This window comes from Ovis aries, chromosome Y (assembly GCF_016772045.2).
Source record: "Ovis aries strain OAR_USU_Benz2616 breed Rambouillet chromosome Y, ARS-UI_Ramb_v3.0, whole genome shotgun sequence".
In the NCBI taxonomy this organism is placed as follows: domain Eukaryota; kingdom Metazoa; phylum Chordata; class Mammalia; order Artiodactyla; family Bovidae; genus Ovis; species Ovis aries.
The window spans coordinates 25819536-25837423 of NC_082741.1; positions in this window are offsets into that span (position 1 = coordinate 25819536).

Genomic DNA, 17888 nt, shown 5'->3' on the forward strand with positions numbered 1-17888 from the left:
TTATTGATATCTTAGTTCTCCAACCAGAGATTGAACCCATGCCCCCTGCAGTGGAGGCACAGAGTCTTAACCACTGCACCTGCAGGGAAGTCCTGGAGGTGCCTCTTTCAATTTTATGTTTCGGGTGCCTCCCTCAGCTCACCCTACAGCCACCTGGCTCTCCCCAAAACAGGTGACCAGGAGAGCACATTTTGACCTAAATCCCTGCTCTGCCATTGTTGGCTGTGTGGCCTTCAGCCAGTGGCAGCCCTCTCTGAGCTGCCTTTTTAACTGTCACACCTTCAGAGAACAGATCCCAAGGGGAGCAGCAGAAGAACTGTGCAGAGATAGCCCTCAGTAACCCAAAGCCAGTGTGGTTAATACTCCCTGTGACTGTAGGGGATGTGGGGCTGAGGGAGAAAGCTAAATCCATCTTCAGAAGCTCAGAGCAGGGTCTCTCTCCAGGGAAGCCAGCAGAGAAAGAACACAGGAGTCTGAATTTGCACAGAACAAAGGGGAAAGTCTGAATGAGCAAAGAATCTAATTAAAAACAAAGCAAAGAAGAGGGGATTTCCCTTGTGGCTCAGTGGTAAAGAATTCACCTGCTGATGCAGGAGACACTGGTTCGGTCCCTGACCCAGGAGGATCCCACATACCATGGAGCAGCTGAGCCCATGCATCACAACTATGGAGCCTGTGTTCTAGAACACTGGAGGCTTAACCACTGTGTCCACTTGGCCTGAGTCCATGCTGGACAACAATAGAAGCCACTGCATGATAACCCTGCATGTGATACAGCAAAAGAGACATGGATGTATAGAACAGTATTTTGGACTCTGTGGGAGAAGGCGAGGGTGGAATGACTTGGGAGACTAGCATTGAAACATGTATATTACCATGTGTCAAACAGATCACCAGTCCAGGTTCGATGCATGAAACTGGGTGCTCTGGGCTGGTGCACTGGGATGACCCAGAGGGATGGGATGGGCAAGGAGGTAGGAGCGGGGATGAGGATTGGGAGAGATGTATACCCGTGGCTGATTCATGTCAATGTATGGCAAAACCACTACAATATTGTAAAGTAATTTGCCTCCAATTAAAATAAATGAATTTATGTTTACAAAAAAGGAAGTCAGTGCAACGAGAAGCCTGAACACTACAACTAAAGAGTAGCCCCTGCCACCTTCAAGTAGAGAAAAGCCTCATGGCAATGAAGACCAACACAACCAAAGATAAATACATTTTTTTATATGGCAGAGAAGTTATAAAAGAAAACAAGAGAAGTATGATAAATAGAAAACACAAAGTAATCTGATATAAAAATAAAACCAAGTTTCATCACAATATATGGGAATGAAGCAAAATTTCAAAGTCAGTGATTTTCTGACCTTTGATTTTTTTAAGCTGGCTGAATGTGAAAGATTCATAATACATAGAACAGTTGAAAAATACAGAAAAAGTATTTGTGTGTATACTAACAATGAAAGCAGATGCAGCTGTATTAATATCAAGGAAATGGATTTTAAGGTGAAAATCATTACTAAAAATTCAGAAGTATAAAAGTATTCATTTGAGCTAAATTTGCAAGAACCTAATAAAATACCTTAAATAAGGAAAAACAAAACAAAGCAAAACAAAAAAACAAAACCAGCTGCCCACATAATGAAAACTCACCTCAATGTCTTGTAGGGGCAAAGTCCACAGGAGCCTGTATCACTGAATCCAGGCTATGGGAGTGGATGAGGTAGTTCCCAGCAAGGCCAGGTTTTGTGCAGTGGACTTTGTGTTGCCCGAGATCCTGACCAGCAGCTTAAACAATCGAGAGCTGTCTCTGTCTCATTCGCTGCCCATAGAGCTGGGACAGCACCGGGGACCCAGGCCCCTTCTGTCTTTGTTGCTCTTCCAATCCAAGTACTGCTCTTACCACACAGTCTAAGCTGCCCTCTCACCCCCTCAACCTCTGCACTCCCCCTGCACCAGGAAAGTAAAGGGGGAGGGAAGAGGGACCGACTCCTCTTCCCTTTAAGAGCACGGCTGACACGGGTCAGCATGACTGCTGCTCAAATCCATTTGGCCTGATTGTTGAGTCAGAAAATCACACCTTGCCACAAAGGAGCTGGAAGATGTAGACTTTATTCTCAGCCACTCCTGCCTAGCAAGGAAAGAAACAAATATGGGAGCATTTTCTGGGAGAGAAGGGAAGAACAAAAGCAGGGAGCCAGCCAGCAGTCTCCATCACAGCCAGCAGGTGGTGGGGCTGTAACTGCCACCTTACCTAATCCCAGGCCTTACCTGATGTCATCATTTTATTTAATCCTTCAACCCCTGCCCCCCACAAAGTGGGTACTATCCCCTCTCATTTTATAGAGGACATGTTTGAGACTCAGAGAGGTTAATTAATTTAGTTAGAGTCACACAGCTGGTACATGTAAACTGCTATGTGTTTTGCTGCAAACACCTGGTAGGAAGGAGGTGGACTTAGGAATTTCAAACACTGTTCTGCACCCCTGAGGTGGTAAGAAGAGAGTGTAGTCCACCAAAGAAAACTAGGATACACCACCCCCGTATGCAAAGCTCCCCTGAAAATTCCCACCAGTGTCTGAAGCAGCAGCCTCAGCCCATTAATGAGAAATTCTGGGCTCCAGCATCTCCCCTGGCCTGATGGATGGGCCTCATTAGCCCAGGCTGTGGACACCTGAGCAGTGTGAAATGCCACGACAGGGTGCTTTGGCTGTTCCAGCTGACAGTGTTGTTAATATTTCCATTTTAGCAGGTTATTTGTCTCCACCTCCCCACCATTGATAAATCCACCTGGGCTCTGTAACCACCAGGCCTGGGAGGGAAGCTGCTGAGACAGTTTTTTCTCCTTTGCTCATTTCCTCCCAGAAAAATAAATTACATTGTTTAAACAGGGACTGGATTGGCCAGGCAGCCACCAACATCCATTCTTGCAGAGAATGAAAGGCTCAGCCAGGCTGAGGGGAGGAGAGTGGGGGAGCTGAAAGGCATGAAAGAGACGGCATCTGTTGCCCATGATGGGTAATTTTCTGCTTCGTTTGGGCAAAAGAGAAAAAGCTGTGTCCTCTGAGGACTGCTTTGAGAAACTCACCTTCCCTCTTTTTCTCCCTCCCTTCCTTTTTTCATTCATTCCACAAATATTAAGTGCACACTGTGGGCCAAGAGGCATACTAGGCAGCAGTGAACATGACTTTCCAAGCTCAAACACTCCTCAGGGCCTTTGCACTTTCTGTGCCTTCACCCTTGACTACCTCCCCCCCACATTTGCATGGCCCCTGCCTTCCCATTCTCAGGGGCTTACTTAAATATCACCCCTCCAGAGAGGCCTGCCCTGACCCAGCTATGAAAAGTATAGAGCCCCCAGAGGCAGGAAAGGGTTTTTTGTGCTCCTGGAACCAAAAGGACACTTGTATAGTTTCTACCCTGTAGACGTAGAACCTCACAGGGCAGCAGATATACCATGGAATGCCCCCCAAGTGGAGGCATTCATATATATTCATCAAGCACCCTCTGTTCACTCAGTTAATAATTGAAGGCCAGTGACTGTCTTGAGGAGGCTCTGTATCTTTTAGCTGTAATGAAGACTTAAACACTTGCTCACCTAACAAGATTAGAAGTAGGTGTACCTTAGGTTGTTTCAGTTGGTCCAAAAATTCACCAAGTATCACTTTCCATCATTTTGCTCTACTTTTCTATACATCTTTGGGTTTTCACTACATTGCCTTATGATTTCAAACAGTTCCCACAGCTCCATACATCACATACTAACATGCCAGCATTCAAATGAAAAGGGAAAGTAAGGAGGAAAGAGGTCTCAAGGTACTCCTCTCTAATCATGGAGGAAAATCATTCCCAGACACCCCCAGTCAACTTACTCATTGGCTTCTGTGGCTCACTAGTCAGGAGGTTCAGTTCAGTTCAGTCGCTCAGTCATATCTGACTCTTTGCGACCCCATGAACTGCAGCATGCCTGGCCTCCCTGGTCATCAACTCCCAGAATTCACCCAAACCAATATCCATTGAGTTGGTGGTGCCATCCAACCTTCTCATCCTCTGTCGTCCCCTTCTCCTCCTGCCTTCAATCATTCCCAGCATCAGGGGTTTTCAAATCAGTCAACTCTTCACATGAGGCAGCCAAAGTGTTGGAGTTTCAGCTTTAGCATCAGTCCTTCTAATGAACACCGAGGACTGATTTTCTCTAGGTTGGACTGGTTGGATCTCCTTGCAGTGCAAGGGACTCTCAAGAGTCTTCTCCAACACCACAGTTCTAAAGCATCAATTCTTTGGCACTCAGCCTTCTTTATAGTCCAAATCTCACATCCATACATGACCACTGGAAAAACCAGAGCCTTGACTAGATGGACCTTTGTAGACAAAGTAATGTCTCTGCTTTTTAATATGCTGTCGAGCTTGGTCATAACTTTACCTCCAAGGAGTAAGCGTCTTTTAATTTCATGGCTGCAATCACCATCTGCAGTGATTTTGAAGCCCAGAAAAATAAAGTCAGTCACTAGTTCCACTGTTTTCCCCATCTATTTGCCATGAAATGATGGGACTGGATGCCATGATCTTAGATTTCTGAATGTATATCAGTTCATTGATTTGTGTGTTATTATGCTTGTATTCTGCTGCTTTAGTGTATTCATTGATTAGTGCTACTAATTTTCTGGTGGCACCATTTAGATTTGCTGCATAAAGGGAAAAAATGTCATCTGCAAACAGAGGGTTTTACTTCTTTTACTATCAGGATTCTGTTTCTTTCTCTTTTCTGATTGCTGTGGCTAGGACTTCCACAACTATGAGGAGTAAGAGTGGTGAGAGTTGACTCCCTTGTCTTGTTCTTGATTTCAGATTAAGTGTTTTAATTTTTCACCATGTTAGCAGTAGGTTTGTTATAAACAGCCTTTAAGTAGGCCTCAGAGTTAACAAAACAGTCTGAAATGCAGTATTTGGCTGCAATTTCATAAGTGATAAAATGATCTCAGTTTAATTACAAGATAAAGTATTCAATATCATAGCAATCCAAGTGTATTCCCCAACTACTAATGCCAAAGAAACTGTAGTTGAATGGTCCTATAAAGACCTATGAGACATTCTAGGACTAATACCCTGCCCCTCCCTAAAAAAGAGACATTCTTTTCATCATAGGGGATTGGGATGCAAAAGTAAAAGTCAATAAAAACCTGAAGTAAACAGGGAATTTTGGCCGTGGATTACAAAATGAAGCAGAACAAAAGCTAACAAATTTTTCTCCAAGAGAACACACTGGTCATAGAACCACCCTCATCAAACAACAACACAAGAGATGACTCTACACATTTATATCACCACATGGTCAAAACCAAAATTAGATTGCCTACATTATTTGTTGCCTAAGATGGAGAAGCTCTATACAGTTAACAAAAGAAACTCTGGAACTGATTGTGGTTCAGGTCATGACCATGTTATTGGAAATTTAAGGCTTAAATTGAAGAAAGTAGGGAAAACTGTTAGGCCATGCAGGTAAGATGCTCAAATACCTTTTGACCACACAGTGGAGGTGATTAATCAAGTAATTAGAAATGGTAAACAGAGTGCCAGAGGGACCATGTAAAGAATTTCACGACGTTGTATAGGAAGCATTGACCCAAAACCATCCCTAAGAAAAAGAAACACAAGAAGGCAAAATGGTTGTCTCAGAATACTTTACAAATAGCTTAGGGGAGAAGAGAAATGAACGTTTGGGGAGAAAGGGAAAGATATAGCCAACTGAATGCAGAGTTCCAGAGAAAAGCAAGGAGACATTAGAAAGCCTTCTTAAGTAAACAGTGCAAAGAAATTGAGGGAAACAATAGAATGGGAAAGACTAGAGATCCCTTTAAGAAACTTAGCAATGTCAAGGGAACATTCATCAAGGATGGGCATGATAAAGGGCTGAAATGATAAGAACATAACAGAAGCAGAAGAAATTTAAAAGAGCTGGCAAGAATACAAGGAAGAACTATACAAAAGAGTTCTATCCTAATGATGGGGATAACCATGATGGTGTGGTCACTCATCTATAGCCAGACATCCTGGAGTGCTAAGTCAAGTGTACCTTAGGAAGCATTACAAAGAACAATATATACTCAAGTTGATGGAATTCCAACTGAGCTATTACAAATCCTAAAAGATGATGCTGTTAGAGTGTTGCACTCAATATGCCATCAAATTGGGAAAACTCAGAAGTAGCCACAGAACTGGAAAATGTCAATTGTCTAATTCCAAAGAAAGGCAATGCCAAAGAATGTTTTAACTACAGTGCACTTGTGCTCATTTGACACACTGGTAAGTTTATGCTCGGAATCCTTCAAGCTAGGCCTCAGCAGAATATGAACTGAGAACTTCCAGACATACAAACTGGGTTTAGAAAAAGCAGAGGAATCAGAGATTGAATTGCCAACATTCACTGGATCATTAAGAAAGCAAAGAAATTTCAGAAAAAAATCTATTTCTTCTTCATTAACTATGTCAAAGCCTTTGACTGTATCACAACAAAATGTAGAACATTCTTAAAGAGATGGGAATACCAGACCACTTTACCTGTCTCCTGAGAAATGTGGGTGGAGGTCAAGAAGCAGCAGTTAGAACCAGACAGGGAACAGCAGACTGTTTCAAAATTGGAAAATGATACATCAAGGATGTATATTGTCACCTTGCTTATTTAACTTATATGTAGAAAACATCATGTGAAATACTGGGCAAGATGAAGCACAAGCTGGAATCAAGATTATTGGGGAAAATATAAAGAACCTAAAATGCACAGATTATAGGTTTCTAATGCCAGAAAGTTGAGAGGAACTAAAGAACCTCTTGCTGAGGATGAAAGAAGAGAGAGAAAACGCTGGCTTAAATTCAACATTCAAGACCATGTAAGTCCTATCAGTTCATGGCAAGTAGGTGGAGAAAAAGTGGCAACAGTGACAGATTTTATTTTCTTGTGCTTCAAAACCATTGTGTATGGTGACTGAAGCCATGAAATTAAAAGATGTTTTCTCCTTGGAAGAAAAGTTATGAGAAACCTAGACAGTGTATAAAAAGTAGAGACATCACTTTAGGTTCATATAGTCAGAGATAGTTTTTTCAAGTCATGCAGTGATGTAAGAGCTGGGCTATAAAAAGGCTGAGCACTAAAGAACTAATAATTCTGCACTGTGAAGCTAAAGAAGACTCTTGAGAGTCCTTTGGACATCAAGGATATCAAACCAGTCAATCCTAAAGGAAGTAAACCCTAAATATTCATTGGAAGGACTGATGCTAAAACTGAAGCTCCAATACTTTGACTACCTTATATAAAGAAATGATACCTTTGGAAAGACCCTGATGCTGGGAAAGATCAAGGGCAGGAAGAGAAGTGGGTGACAGAGGATGAGATGGTTGGATGGTATCTCTGACTCAATGGACAGGAGTTTGTGCAATTTTCTGTGAGATAGTGAAGGACAGGGAATCCTGGTGTGCTGCACTCCCTGGAGCTGCAAAGAATTGAATAAGACTTAGTAACGGAACAACAACAAATGTTGAATTAGGTTCCCTCTTTGAGAATTATTATCAAAACTGGATGTTGAATTTCACTGAAAGTTTTCTCTGTATCTACTGAGCAGCTCATGTGACTTTTACATTTCAATTTGTTAATACAGTATATTATATCACATTATTTGATATGCATATGTTGAAAAATCCTTGTATCCCTGGAATAAACCCCACTTGATCATAATATATGATCCTTTTATTTATTTATTTATATTTTTACCTTTTGTGTGGGTGATGACATTTATTTATTTTTAATATAAATTTATCTATTTTAATTGGAGGCTAATTACAATATTGTATTGGTTTTGCCATACATCAACATGAATCCACCACGGGTGTACAGGGGTTCCCCATCCTGAACCCCACTCCCACCTCCCTCCCCATACTATCCCTCTGGGTCATCCCAGTGCACCAGCCCTGAGCATCCTGTATCATGCATTGAACCTGGACTGGGGATTCATTTCACATATGATATTATACATGTTTCAATGCCATTCTCCCAAAGCATCCCACCCTCTCCCTCTCCCACAGAGTCCAAAAGGCTGTTCTATACATCTGTGTCTCTTTTGCTGTCTCATGTATAGGGTTATTGTTATCATCTTTCTAAATTCCATATATATGTGTGTTAGCATACTGTATTGGTGTTTTTCTTTCTGGCTTACTTCACTCTGTATAATAGGGTCCAGTTTCATCCACCTTATTAGGACTGATTCAAATGTATTCTTTTTAATGGCTGAGTGTATATGTACCACAGCTTTCTTATCCATTCGTCTGCTGATGGACATCTAGGTTGCTTCCATGTCCTGGCTATTATAAACAGTGCTGCAATGAACATTGGGACACACATGTCTCTTTCAATTCTGGTTTTCTCGGTGTGTATGCCCAGCAGTGGGATTGCTGGGTCATAAGGCAGTTCTATGTCCAATTTTTAAGGAATCTCCACACTGTTCTCCATAGTGGCTGTACTAGTTTGCATTCGCACCAGCAGTGTAAGAGGGTTCCCTTTTCCGCCCACCCTCTTCAGCATTTGTTGCTTGTAGACTTTTGGATAGCAGCTATTCTGACTGGCGTGAAATGGTACCTCATTGTGGTTTTGATTTGTATTTCTCTGATAAAGAGTAATGTTGAGCATCTTTTCATGTGTTTGTTAGCCATCTGTATGTCTTCTTTGGAGAAATGTCTGTTTAGTTCTTTGGCCCATTTTTTGACTGGGTCACTTATTTTTCTGAAGTCGAGCTGAAAGAGTTGTATAATTTTTGAGATTAAGTCTTTGTCAGTTGCTTCATTTGCTATTATTTTCTCCCATTCTGAAGGCTGTCTTTACCTTGCTTATAGTTTCCTTTGTTGTGCAGAAACTTTTAATTTTAATTAGGCCCTATTTGTTTATTTTTGTTTTTATTTACAATATTCTGGGAGGTGGGTCATAGAGGATTCTGCTGTAATTTATGTTGGAGAGTGTTTTGACTATGTTCTCCTTAGGAGTTTTATAGTTTCTGGTCTTATAGTGTTCTAGTTTCATTCTTTTAAAAGTGGTTGACCACTTTTCCCAGCACCACTTGTTAAAGAGACTGTCTTTTCTCCATTATATATTCTTGCCTTCTTTGTCAAAAATAAGGTGTCCATGGGTGCGTGGATTTATCTCTGGACTTGCTATTGTGTTCCATTCATCTATATTTCTGTCTTTGTGCCAGTATCATACTGCATATGACCCTTTTAATGTGTTGTAGGAGTTTGCTTGCTAGAATTGTTGAGAATTTTTACATCTATATTTATCAGTTGTATTGATATAATTTCCTATTTTGTGATCTTCATCTGGTTTTGATATCAGGGTGATGGTGGCCTTGTAGAATAAATATGAAAATGTTCTTCCCTCCGTGACTGGAAAAGTCTTAGAAAAATAGGTGTTAGTTTTTCTCTGAAAATTTGATAGAATTTGCTAATGAAGCTCTAGTGACCTGAGCTTTTGTGCTTTGGGAGATTTTTACTTACAGCTTAAATCATCACTTGTCATGAATCTCTTTTCCCTTTCTAAAATGTTTCTTCAGTTATGTACTTTTCTTTGACTCTGTCTTTCTTCTTTGTTGTCTGTTGTATATGATTACTTGTAATAGCTTTTTATGATTATCTGTATTTATACACTGTCTGCTGTGATTTCTACTTTTCCAATTTGAATTTTATTAGTTTGAAATCTCTACCCCTTTATCTTGAGAAGTTTGGCTAAGTGATTACCAATTTTGTTCATCTCCTCAAAGAACCAACTTTTACTTTTATTGATGTTTTCTACCACATTCTTCATTTCTTGCTCATTTACCTCTGCTCTCTTTTCTATGGTTCCTTTTTTTCTACTGACTTTGAGTTTTCTTGTTCTTTCTGTAGTTGCTTCAGGTGTAGTTTGGATTGTTTATTTGATATTTCACTTGTTTCTTGTAGTAAGGTTGAATTGCTGTAAACTTCCCTCTTAGCACTGTTTTTGCTATTTCCATACATAGGTGTCGGTCATCTAGCAGAATTAAAATTAACCAGATATAATAGTCATAAAAACTAAAATTAAAAATACTTTGGAAGGAATCAATAGCAGAATAACTGAGGTACAAGGATGGATAAATAAGTTGGAGTAGTGTGATGGAAGTAACCAAAGCAAAGCAGAATAAATTTCCCACCCCTATAAAAACTTACAACCCCAAATCCTGGTGCCTCTCTTACCTTTTGAGATCGCTCATACTCTGTCTAAGGAGTGTGTTTCTTCCCTGAATAAACCTTATCTCTCTTTTTAAAAAAATGAATAAAAACTAATGAGGAAAATCTCAAACCTGGGACAATATTAAGCACACCAACATTCAAATTGTAGGGGTACCAGAAGAAGATGAGAAAAAGAAAATATATAAGACAATATTTGAGACAGCTATAGTCAAGAACTTCCCTAACTTGGGAAAGGAAATAGTCATCAAAGTCCAGGAAGCCCAGAGAGTCCCATGCAGGATAAACCAAAGGAGAAACATTCTAAGATACATATTAATCAAGCTAGCAAAACTTAAACACAAAAAAGCAAATATTAAAATCAGCAAGAGAAAAGTTACAAATAACAAAGAAGTGGAACCCCATAAGGATATCAGCTGATCTTTCAACATAAACTCTGCAGGCAAGAAGGGAATGACAGGACGTACTTAAAGTGATGAAAAGGAAAAACCTATTACCAAGGTTACCCTAACCAACAAAGATTTCATTCAGATTAGAAGGAGAAATCAAAAGCTTCTCAGACAAGCAAGAGCTGAATGAATTCACTACCAGCAAACAAGCACTTCAACAATGCTAAAGGATCTTCTCTATCAGGAAACACAAGATAAATAAAAGATTTACAAAAAATAAACTCACAACTATAAAGAAAATGGCAATAGTTTCACATATGCCTATAATTACATTAAATGTAAATAGATTAAATGCTCCTACCAAAAAACATGACTGGCTGAATGGATTAACAACAACAACAACATACAAACAAACAAACAAATATATATATTCTCCAATAAAGCCACCTCAGACAAAGGGATACATTCAGTCTGAAAGTGAGGGGCTTTTCCATATGAAAAAGTTATTCCATGAAAATGGAAATCCAAAGAAAGCAGGAGTAGAAATGCTCACACTAAACAAAATAGAGTTGAAAATATAAACCATTGAAAGAGAAATGGAAGGACACTACATAATGATCAAGGGAGAAGTTTAACAGATTATATAGCCATTATAAACATTTATGCATAGTTCAATTCAATTCAAGTCAGTCGTGTCTGACTCTTTGTGACTGCATGGACTGCAGTGCGCCAGGCCTCCCTGTCCATCACCAACTCCTCCCAAGCTCATCTCCATTGAGTCAGTGATGCCATCCAACCAACTCATCTTCTGTCATCCCCTTCTCCTTCTGCCTTCAATCTTCTCAGCATCAGGGTCTTTCCCAGTGAGTCAGTTCTTTGCATCAGTTGGTCCAAGTATTGGAGTTTCAGCTTTAGCATGAGCCCTTCCTTAGGAGGGATCAAGAATTCTCATTCCAGAGCCATGTGATAGAAAGATATAAGAAAGACAAATTGGAAATAATCAAAGGAACACAGATCTATATAAGAAAACTAGACTTAATTCTACAGATATACGCCCACCTATAGATAGAGAAACAGTGGAAACAGTGTCAGATTTTATATTGGGGGGCTCCAAAATCACTGCAGATGGTGACTGCAGCCGTGAAATTAAAAGATGCTTACTCCTTGGAAGAAAAGTTATGACCAACATAGATAGCATATTGAAAAGCAGAGACATTACTTTGCCAACAAAGGTCCATCTAGTCAAGGCTCTGGTTTTTCCAGTGGTCATGTATGGATGTGAGCATTGGACTGTGAAGAAATCTGAGTGCCAAAGAAATGAGCTTTTGAACCGTGGTGTTGGAGAAAACTCTTGAGAGAGTCCCTTGGACTGCAGGGAGATCCAACCAGTCCATTCTGAAGAAGGTCAGCCCTGGCGTTTCTTTGGAAGGAATGATGCTAAAGCTGAAACTCTAGTAATTTGGCCGCCTCATGCGAAGTGTTGACTCATTGGAAAAGACTGTGGTGCTAGGAGGGATTGGGGGCAGGAGGAGAAGGGGACGACAGAGGATGAGATGGCCGGATGGCATCACTGACTCAACGGACGTGAGCCTGAGTGAAATCCGGGAGTTGGTGATGGACAGGGAGGTCTGGTGTGCTGCGACTCATGGGGTCGCAAAGAGTCGGACATGACTGAGCAACTGAAGTGAACTGAACACCCACCTAACTCTGATCCCTGGGTAGCAGATGGTCAAGAATCCAACCATAATGCAGGAGACCTGAAGCTTCAGTCCCTAAGTTGGCAAGATTCCCTGGAGGAGGAAATGGCAACCCACTCCAGTGGGAAATCCTGCTATGCAGAAGATTTATTGCTTGGAAAATCCCATGGACAGGGGAGCCTGGTGGGCCCCAGAACACGGGGTCAAAAAGAGTCAGACGTCACTGAACAACTCACACTTTCATTTTACTTTCAGACATACCTAAATAAAAACACACAGAAAAAGGCACAATTTGGGGTTTAAATACTAACATAAATTATGTTCACATAGTAATTCAAGAGTAGAAATCTACTTCAAAGGACTGCAGAGGTGTCTTAATGACCTCCACACATATGTCAAAGGATCTAGTAACATTCAGGGACTCTAGACCTGATCAGGACTTAGACAGTCAGCTCAGGTCTCTGATAAAACACTTGAGTGGGCTACTGGCCAACATCGGGTAATTCAGAAATGTCGACTCAGATTACTCCATTATTACCAGATAATACATTTTGAATGCAAAATATCACTCAGGGACCCATATCCCTCTCAGGGTATCAGATTCAGTATAAGAACAGAGATTCAATGCATGAACAGAGATTGGTCAGGGAAACCAGACTCATCAAAGGAAGACAAATCCTCCATTAAAAATCAAGACTCACATTAGCGGACTAAGATTTAACACATTCATCCCAAGAAAACAATGTATGAGGTCTCTTATTATCCCAGGAGCAAAGAGCTCCTTATATTTTGGAATATGTAGTCAGCATCAGTGAGTATTCTTGCCAGCTCACTCCCATATTCTTGCCTGGAGAATCCCATGAACAGAGGAGCCTTGCAGGCTACAGTCCTTGGGATTGCAAAGAGTTGGACACAACTGAGCAACTAAGCATACAGCACAGTCAACTTCTGTTGACTTTTAGTCAACTTCTAGATAAAAGACTGAGTCTTTTCCTACAGAAATCAGACAAACTTCCGGAGATTCTTTACTCATATGAATCACAGAAATGCTTAGGAATCCCCAGAAAATATATAGGTTGACCCCTAAACACTCTTTGGGCTCCTAATACTCAGGCAAAATATCCACACTCAGATCAAGGAATCAGATTCAACTCAAAGAGACTAGACCTTCCTCAGTGACTTAATCATTCCCAGTAAACCTCAGATTGACAACATAGAAATTAGACCAAATTCACTCAATTCTAGAAACAATCAAAGGATTCTGATAAGCCACTTCATAAACCAATATTTTCAGCAGGGATCAAACATTCCCAGGCACAAATTAGACCTTGACAAGTAATCTGGCTCAGTTTAGCAGACTTCAAACTGAACTCCTAGTATCAGGTGCTGCTTAGAAATACCCTGAAAACACTCCAAACATTCCTGGTGGAGAAAATACTAGTTCCTCCACAAGGACCCATACTCTGAAGAACCCAGTTTTACCACAGTTGACCTACTATATGTAGTCCCAAGTAGGCTTAGACATTTACAGATAATCTATTTCACTGTACCCCGAATTCACCTCCGTGCCCCAGATCCATTTTGAAGGGTTCTGGTTCACACTAATCTTACTTGGGACAAGTTCACCATAAAATAAAAATTATATATCATGAAACCCCAGACACATCAAAGGGTATTCTAGTCCCACTTAGTAGACCCAAGTTCAATTCAAGTGAGACAAACTGAGTTCAGAAGAACTCATGCAATACTATTAACATAAGATCTAGTCACATCCAGAGACCTTAGACTGACCTTGAAGCAAACACACTCATCTCAAGAGACCTAAGATTTTCTCAGGAATACAACTCAGGACTTTTTAATACAACAACCCAGTGCGATTCAGACCAAAATTCAGGCCACTATATCCAAGCCTAGGAACCCCATATCCATCTTGTGATACAGAGACTAAGTTCAGGAGACTGACAGTCATCTCAGGGAGAGACACAGATCAGGCATCCCCAAGATAACATCTCAAACTTAAGAGTTCCAGATCCAAGACAATGGACCTATATCTATCCTTGGTTGCTGAGCTCTCAGAATGTTTAAAACTTACTAAAGAGGGCTGCACTTAGGCATTCCTAGACAGTACCCCAGATTCACATACAATACCTAATGATCCCCAGTCCAAAAGATAAGTCAGTCTCTCACAACTTAAGTGAACTTGCTCAGAAGACATCAGATCTACCTACTAATCCAATGACAAACTTTTCAGGATTCACATCTAGCTCAAGGAACACATACAACATGCTCAGAACTTCCATAAACACCTCTGATGATCAACAGCCTACATAGGTGACTCTAACGAACCATAAGAGAATTGATATTCAGCTGTGGAAAACAATATTCAGTTAAAAAATCCCTGATCTATCCAAAACACATTTTAGGGAATGTCACATTATCCTAAGGAGTCCATATACTCTTCTGGTAAAATTAGTCAACTTTATGGGACTAAGATTCAACTGAATCTACCTCCTTTCTGTGGAAACCCTAAGCCCACCTAAGCCCGAGGAATCCTAGACACACCTAAAGGAGTTTTTATTAATTTCAAGGGCTCCTACATTCATATTAGGGTGACTTAAAATAAAATCTGGCAATCCAAAGCCAACTAGGAACCCCAATTCTGTTTGAGATATCCAGGCCACCTGGATCACATCCAATCTCAAAAGATGTGTAACTTAGTTCATGGTACCCATAATCTTCTCTGAAATAAGCATGTAAAATTTGTGAAGATCTAATATTCACCTTGGATTCTTTACTTGGTAGGGAAATAATCCACCTGCCAATGAAGAAGACACGGGAGATATGGGTTTGAACCGTGAGTTAGAGTGATCCCCTGGAGGAGGAAACAACAACCCTCCCCACTATTCTTGCCTAGGAAATCCCATGGACAGAGGAGCATGGCAGGCTACAGTCCATGGGCTCACGAAGAGTAGTCAGAGCCATCATAGTGACTAAACAAGAAGAAGAAGAAGATCCATGATACACATTCAGCTCAAGAGACCCCAGACTTTCTAAGGAAATTCAGGGTCATCTCAGGCCACAGAATTATCTCTGTGGACCCCAGAGTCACCTTGGGAACCAGATTTCAGCTCGGATATTTTTAATAATGTAACAGTGGGCCCAAGAAACAATTTGGGAGCCCCAGTCTCAAATCATGGAACCCCAAAATTATACCATGGTATCTAGCCCCAGTCCAGAAAGCCTCAGACAATTTCTATGAGTACCAGGCACCCTCAGTGCCCTACAAGTATACTGGGACCCTAGACTGCCATCTTGGGGACTACTAAGCTCTGGAGATCATAAAATCACTTTAAGAGATGTCAGAGCCATTTTGGAAAAGCAGTAACTTACCTACGGAAAATCGGCTCAGCTCAGGAAAACCCAGATTCAATTTAGGAAGCCACAGACCTATCTCTCAAGTTTATACCATAGCCAAATCTAGTGCTAAAAGGCCTCATAAAGAGTCTAACATGAATCCAGGACTCCCCAGACAATACTACATGGAATCCTAGCTCCCCATTAGGTTTATGAATGCTACATTCTGGACCTGAGTTCCAGTTTGGTGTAATTAGAAGATGAGAGGCCCACCTCAAAAGATATTCGAGCCTTCTAAGAGGAGCACCAGCATTACTGAAGACAATAAGGCACATTAAGAGGTACCAGACCCACCTCAGAGTGCCTCAAATGCACACTGGCGGACCACTCGTTCAAACTAGAGGATCTAGCTTCAAACTGGGTCAAGAGGCATACATTAAACAATGATTAAGGATAGGGAACCCTAGAATATTTTAAATGGATTTCTTAACTAACTCACTGAACCCCAGAACCACAGCAGAAGACACATACTATATTCAGAGATTCTTGGACACACTTTAGGGCCCAGAGCCCAAGATCAAAGGCTAAAAATGAGATATCCACCTCAGAGTGCTCAGTTCCACATCCAGAACTCCAAAGCTACCAAGCCATTTCAGCAGACCAGCTCTCAACTCAAGATAACTGGATTCATTTCATGGTATCCCAGACCATCTTAAAAGACTGCAGCACACCCAGACTCTGATCAGAAGAGAAACATCAGGCCCATCTTAGGTTTCTAACACTGCAGGTATCCACAAATGATGCCCAAGGAGGCCCAGTATAAAATTCAATGCACCCTGATTAAGTTCCCAAACCAATGTCAGGGCACACAGATTTAGCACTTCCTGACAACACTCTAGGGATGACATATCTAATCAAGAGATGAAAATAAAGCTCAAGCCTACTACACAATACACCAGGAGGCCTCAAACCCAATACAGTGGACTAAAATTCAGGACATAGGGACTCAGACCTATTTCATTAGGTCACCAAACTCATACCTATCAGGAGACCTAGATCTCCAGACATTTCCGTCTAACTCAGGAATTCGTATATCAGCAAGACTAAGTTTCCAAATGCAAGATCCATGTATGGGTATTCAGACACAATCAAACATCATAAGACCAGACAATTGGAGGCCTATTCCTTTCCATGGTGCCTCAAATCACACCTAGGAATCTCTGTTCACCTCATAGCATTCAAGACCACCTCCTTAAACTACAAAACATTATGGTATCCAGACTCGGTTCAGAAGATCTGTGACCAAACTTAGAAGACCAAGCCTCATAGGAGACCCAAGTTCTGCTTCAGGGGATTCTAGGCACACATCCAGGGTACACAGGGCTACTGTTAAGAACCAGAAAGTTGTGTTAGGGAACCAGCTTATTTCCAGACATATCGAGTAACACATCAGGGATCTCAGATCCTCAGTGGGCCAGACTCAGGTGAGAAGATTCCAGAAGCAATTTACAATTTTGCAGAACCACTTCAGAGGAGCATAAATCTACTTCAGGGGAATCAAACACTGTTCTAGTAACCTCAAACTTAACTCATGGTACACTAGACACTCTACTGGCTCTAGAATCCTATTTAACTTCCGAAGATATCATCCCAATTTAGGAACCCTGTGCTTTGTGCTTAGTTTCTCAGATGTGTTCGACTCTTTGTGACACCATGAACTGTAGCCCATCAGGTTTCTCTGTCCTTGGAATTTCCCAGGAAAGAATACTGGGATGGGTTTCCACTTCCTGCTCCAAGGGGATCTTCCCAGCCCAAGGATCAAACCTGTACCCCATGTCTCCTTTATTTTAAGCAAAGTCTTTACCTGCGAAGCCATGGGTGGAGCCCTTTAACTCTGAACTGACTTTAGTTGAAACTCACTTCAGTTCAGCCCTATGTGCTTAGTTGCTCAGTTGTGTTTGACTCTTCACAACCCCATGGACTGTAGCCCACCAGACTTCCCTGTCCATGGAGATTTTCCAGGCAGCAATACTGGAGTGTGTTGCCATGCTCTCTTCCAGGAGATCTTCCCAACACAGGAATCAAACCCAGGTCTCCCACATTGCATGTGGATTCTTTACAATATGAGCTACAAGGGAAGCCATTCTATCCCTTCTCCAAGGGATCTTACCAACCCAGGAATTGAGCCAGGGTTTCCTGCATTGCA